General features: G+C 42.8%; 1 long non-coding RNA gene across 2 annotated transcripts; it reads left to right on the forward strand.

Moving 5' to 3' along the window:
- Window positions 1-6337, forward strand: LOC108976369. Of its 2 annotated transcripts, XR_001993939.1 has the most exons (5): window positions 1-197; window positions 4959-5181; window positions 5246-5662; window positions 5730-5877; window positions 5938-6337. It is a non-coding gene; the product is annotated as an uncharacterized LOC108976369 (long non-coding RNA). The 2 variants fall into 2 exon arrangements; XR_001993938.1 differs by having other exon boundaries at window positions 4959-5662.
- Window positions 6338-6376: the final 39 nt, after the last annotated feature.

Raw genomic sequence — 6376 nt, forward strand, 5'->3', positions numbered from 1 at the left:
ATATGATTATTACTTTTTTTATTTTAAAAGTTGTGGTTGAGTTTTGGGGTGACACCTTCAAAATCCGCCCCGGGTGTCACCTATGCTAGCTACGCCACTGACTCCGTTCAACCAAATCAACTTAAACCAACGGCTTAAAAAAAGTTGTATTACAAATTTGGCGTATTTTCGTTAAACTACTACTAGATTAAAGGAAGGTAAGTAATAAATTTAGGTAATATAAATTTATTATTATAGTAAGTAATATTTTTATAATTCGGTTTATTATATTTAGTTTAAGTTTAAAAGATATGTCCCTTGATGCAACCAACTATGCCTTTATGACTACTATAATAACATGAAACAGGGTAATGAACTTCAATATGTGAAAATTATGTTTTCTCGCAATTCGATATTTTGTTTGTTAAGTGGTTTTTAAACACTTAGTTGGGTTTTAATGTTGTTTTCCTTATCTTGATGATTTTGCGCTTAATTATAACATTTTGGCAAAAACGTAGTTTTTTTCCTTATCTTGATGTTTTTTCGCTTAGTTGTAACATAATTAAGCGCAAAAACATCAAGATAAGGTAAAAATTTAAAAGGTCATAAAAAAAACTGACACATACGAACGCCAAACCCTTTGAGGGTTTTACTATACTGACCTAGTACCATCACCCTGACTTGGAAATTCTCACCCCCCAGATTAGCTGTTGTACTGTGTAATGGCATCCTGGTAATCAACGATCAACCAGCGTGTATACAATCCCAGAACTTGACGAAACTAACTCCTCTCCGAGGAGGTCTATTGGGATGACCCCGCTAATCACTAGCACTGCGGGTTCGGATACAGTGCGGTACGCCGAGGCGACTCTCAGGGCTGCTGTTCTCTGCACTTTGGCGAGCACTTTTCGTCTATATTCTATATTTAATGTATCGGTTCATATTTCGCTACCGTATAGTAGCACTGACTGTGTTGTGTCCATCAGCAGTTTCCTTCTACTTGCAAGTGGGCCTCCGGTGTTTGCCATAAGTCTTGATAGCGCCATGGTTATTTCTTTACTTTTTGGGCCGTCACTCGTATCATACAGTAGTTTCCTGTCTTTAAGATAGCTTCGTGTCATTTTCATCATGTAGAGGGGCGTTTTGAAGCGACTTTCTAGTGCGTCGATCATATTTTCCCACTTTGCGCTATTGAATGCATTTCGTATGTCAAGTGTTGCGAGGAGAACTATTGGCCTGGAGAAGTTGTTCTTTCGATGCGCTTCCTCCACGCTGCGCACGACGTCTTCCACAGCTCCGATAGTGGACCTGCCTGGTCTGAAGCCATGTTGTCGCTCTGATAGGCCTCCAGCATCGTTTATGACGGCTATGATTTGGGGTTTCAACAGTCTTTCTAGTAGCTTTCCTGCTGTATATAGCATGCATAGAGGTCGGTATGCTGATGGTGTTCCTGGGTCTCCTTTGCCTTTGCTTATTAGGGTCAGATGCTGCCTCTTCCATATTTCTGGGAAAATGCCCTCGTTCAAGCATGCATTGTACATGGATAGCAGTAAGTGCGGGCGTTCCTAAGCGATTAGCTCTAACACTTCCACTGGTATCCCATCAGGCCCAGGGGCTTTTTTTGGTCTTTAAAGTATTTGCTGCCGTGTACATTTCCTCCAGAGTGAAAGGCGGACATGAGCTCTCTTGTGCATGTTCTGGTGCGTCTCTTCCCAGGTCATGGGTTGGGAACAGAGTGCTTACGATGTGCTCCATAGCTGCGGCATTTAACTCAGGGGTGGACTGTTTTGCTCCGAGTTTTTTCATTACGATCTTATATCCGAGACCCCACGGATTTTTGTTTATATCGTTACGTAGCTCTTCCCATTTATCTTTCTTTGTCTTTGTTATTGCGTCTTTCAGCTCAATTTTCGCAGCTTTATATTCCTTATGATCTTCCATTCCGTTTCTTCCTCCTCTTCTAGCTCTTGTATATCGTCGTCTCTTTTGCAGGCAAGCTTGTYTAASATTTCGGATTTCGTCAGTCCACCAGTAAACTGCTTTCTTTGGATGTCTGCCTTTTATTTTGGGCATTGCTACTTTACATGCCTCAGTGATGGCGCTCAGAGTTGTTTGGACAATCAACATAGCTGTGCTACTTGTGTGGTATTTTGGTGGGTTTTTATCTATGGCCGCAAGGAGCTTTTCTGAGTCTAGCTTGGAAACATTCCATTTACGTGTTCCTCTTCTTTTCGTCGTTGCTGGACTTTTATCTGGACCTATGAGGTAGGATATGTATTGGTGGTCGCTACCAGTATAGTCTTCCAAAACTTTCCACTCGCGCAGCTGGTTTGCGAATCCTTCGGACACCAGCRTGATATCAGGCGTTGTGTCGTTGCATCCTGGCCTTYTKAAAGTGGTTTGGGATCCTCTATTGGCGACGATAAGGCCTAATCTAGCCGCCATGTCGAGAATTTTCCGGCCCTTGAGTTTGAAGTCGGTGTGCCCCATTCCATGCCCTTGGCGTTGAAGTCTCCGGCTATGATTAAGTGACGGTCTCTTTGTCGAGCAGCATCATCTATAGCATCGAGCTTTGCTTGGAAGTCTGTGATAGGGTCGCTCGGTGTCAGGTAGCAACTAATTATCGTAATGCTTTCGTTTTTTATCCAGACAAACCCATTTCCTCTCCCGCTGTTTGTTTTTTTGAAGCTACTCCTTTCCCTTAGCCATATTGCCGCTGTTGCTGTGGTGTCTTCCAGCCATGTTCCATCTTGCGCTATTTTGTACTGCTCGCTAATGATTGCTACCTCGGTTCCGAGTTCCAGCATGAGCTGCGGCAGGAGGTGGTCAGCCGTTTTACTTCTGTGCATGTTACACTGTAAGATCTTCATGTTCTTGTTTYTTCYCTATACGACTCACACGACCGAGACCCTGGGATGTGATCTGTTTGTGTATGCTTCGGTTCTAAGCAGAGACAGCAGCTCGGTGAGTTTTTACAGTCCTTCAGTTTGTGCCCGGGTTTCCCACATCTTATGCATAATTCTTGGCCTTTTCTGTCGGGGCCTTTGCATTCCCATTGTAAATGGCCGAAGTCGAARMAKCTGTAGCATTTTTTAACTTCCTTCATAAGCTTCATCCTGCAGCTGATCCATCCTATTTTTATGTGGCCTTCTTTTAGTACCCTGTTTGCGCTATCGGCTGTCAACGTCACATATGCGCGTATTTGTTCGCGAGTATTTGGAGCGCTGGTCCTCACTGTGATTTCTTCATCTGTTTRTTCTAGCAGACGTCTTACGGAGGTCGTGATTTCTGCTGCAGTGGATAAGGAGTCCTGGTCTCGGATCTCGATTGTGGCTTTCTGCTTTAGCTCGCTTACAGAAGCTATACCACGTAGRTTGCTTGTGAGAGCATTTCGGAGCTCTGGTTTCGGTTTTCTCCTTTCTTCAGTTCTAAGAGCAGGGCACCTGATTTTGTTTTCCGTATTGGGCGGACTTCCACTTTGTCTTGGTCTGTCATAACGTGTTGCCGTATGTTTTGAAGCATCTCGGCATAGCTGCGGCCTTCTGCCGGTTTGACTAGCACTGCTTCTGGTCGAACTCTGGTTTTGCTTCTGGAGCTTGGCATCTGCTTGTCCTTGAGGTTGCTCGCCGCTTTGACGTCGTTTTTTCCGGGTCTTCGCCCCATTCTCTCTGACTCCTGTTCCATTGGACTTGGTGCCGTTCGTTTAGGGAGAGCTGCCACTGGCGTTGAAACATCGTCGTGTTCTTTGCATGCATCTAAGGGTCTAGTTGTCTTCGTGCGTCTCGTATCCCTTTCTACCTTTGTGCAGTTTCGGCGCAGGCTACCGATGATATCGAAAAGTTCATCTAGCTCGGATATCCCATTTTTTACATCGGAACTTATATTCTTCTGTCTCATTTCCTTGCTTGCTTCCGCTGGTTCAGGCATAGGGGAGGCGGTTTCCTGCGTGCAACCCGTTTGGATTGCCCTCTCATTTCCCATCTGTGGCGGCGAGCGCAAAATTTTGCTTTGCTTTCTGAAAGCATTTAATTTGTCGTCCATTCGTCCTTCTTCGTTCTGTTCTGGTGTGTTGTTTTTATTTTTATTCATTTTGATGTTGTAAGGGTCACTGCTTCAAGCCGCTATCTTTGCTCGATTGTACAGTTGCATTTTCGGTCCCTGTGGTTATCTTTGCATTGCAGGAGGCCACATGTGGGTTGACACGAAACCTTATGGGAATTCGTTTTCAGAGCTAGGACCATAGCACTACCACCAACCTAATGGCGATGTAGCATCGATCGTACTTGAAGCCCTGCCAAAGTTTTAACGGGACGGAGGCGCATATGACATTACCCTGGAAGCCATCTGCTGTCCCGGCCGAGCATTTGCAGTTGGGTATTTTTTTTTTTTACTATTTCCGTTGTAGCGTCCCTCGTCGCTATGTTGAATCCCTCTCATGGGTAGGTGATCCCTCGAGGCAGCCCTCTATGGGGCTGTGGATGCTTATTTTGAGGCGGCATCTATTCACCTCACCGGGTCTTTTAAGCCGAATCCTCCTCTCCTGTCGCTCTTGGTCAGGGACTGCTTATTGGGTATTTGCAGATAACCTAAAAAACTTAGGCCGTCACCAGTTCGCCAAGCTGTGACCCTTGGTGGCCTGAGCTCAGCCCAACGCTATATAAAACACAAAGTAGCACATTACATACATATTCAATAACTGAAAGTTAAGCTTACCATAAAAGTTGATCGCGCCATCCGAAAATGCGATTGAAATACATCCCCTGGATAGTTTTTTATTATATTCAGGTAATTGCTCACTTTTGGTACGGACCGCCTTTTCTTTTTTAAATCACTTTTTAGTAAAAGATTTCTCTCTTTACTTGTTTAATCCTTTTTTTTTATTGTAATTCAATAAAATATTCTCACTCTGAGTTTCCTGGTTATCAATAATTACGTTAATTAAAAATTCCATTTCTCTGGCGTTCGTAAATGCGAAAAAGTTCTTCGCAGCACAATCGCAATGGTAAGGCAGTAGAATCAGCTGATTGTGCAGTAGCAACCACAGCCGGCAAGAATGCAGCAGGGTTGCACAAAATTACTGCGTTTACGAACTAACCCAATATTACTTGAGGAGGAGAGCAATGCATCCGATAATGCCGTGGCCAGAATTGAAAGGAGAAGATTGCGAGATATGTGCAATCCTTTTGAGATGAGTGCCAAATTGTAAGAAATTGAGTTGAAAGTGATAAATTGTATTTTTTTTTTAATAATTTATTTACTTATTTAGGTTCAAAAAAACTTTACACTTAACAAGGACGATTTCAAGTATGGCCTAGATAGTTTTGTGGAAGAAACTCGAGCACGTACTTTGACGTCTTTATCTCCGCTTAATCGAATAGTTGCTGCTTTGAGATTTTTTGCGGAAGGCAGTTACCAACCAACGTAGCAATGGGTCAGTCAACAGTGTCAAAGTCACTATCGAATTTTCTCGATGTCATGGAAAGAAAGCTTTGCCGTGAGTGGATAAAATTTGAGCAGACCGACGAGGAAAAAAAAACAAACAGAACAGGAGTTTTATGCGAAGGCAGGCTTCCCAGGAGTCATAATGTGCGTTGATGGTACGCATATAAAAATAATCAAACCGTCTGAAGAGGGTTTTCTATACTACAATAGAAAAGGATTTTACAGCATCAATGCTATGGTGGTGAGGATTATATTTTCTTGCATCAGTGCCACAATTGAGATTTTTAATTTTATCAATTTATTTTTAGGTAGCCGATAACAGATTACGTATAAAAAGCATTGATGCGCGGTATCCTGGATACATATATCACGACTCGCATGTATGGGGATTGAGCAAGTTGAACTTTCAGATTTAACGGCGATATCGAGAAGGTGAAAGAAATACATGGCTGTTAGGTATTTAAATACATGCGTTTCTTAAACTCAGTTTTGAATAGTTATTTGATTTTTTAACAGGCGATGCTGGGTATCCATTGCAGCCTTGGCTAATAACTCCGTATCGATCCTTAAATCATGGCAGCCAAAAAAGTGGTTACAATACTCCAAAACGAGAAATATTATAGAGCGGACAATTGGGGTCTTGAAGAATCGTTTTCGATGCTTGTTGGGTGCTCGAGAACTACACTACTCGCCGGAAAAAGCATGTCAAATTGTAAACGTTGCTTGTACCCTCCATAATATTTGCATCTACTACAAAGTGGATGATTTGAGCGTAAATGAATTCGATTTTGAAAACCGTGAGGAGGAGAAAGAAGAACAAAGCAATGACCCAAATTATGCTTCCATAGCAAACCGTATTAGAGACAACATACTTTCTTCTTCTTCTTCTTGATTGGCGTAGTCACCGCTTACGCAATTATAGCCGAGTTAACAACAGCGCGCCAGTCGTTTCTTC

Source organism: Bactrocera latifrons, unplaced genomic scaffold (genome assembly GCF_001853355.1).
Source record: "Bactrocera latifrons isolate USDA-ARS-PBARC rearing strain unplaced genomic scaffold, ASM185335v1 scaffold_756, whole genome shotgun sequence".
Taxonomy (NCBI): domain Eukaryota; kingdom Metazoa; phylum Arthropoda; class Insecta; order Diptera; family Tephritidae; genus Bactrocera; species Bactrocera latifrons.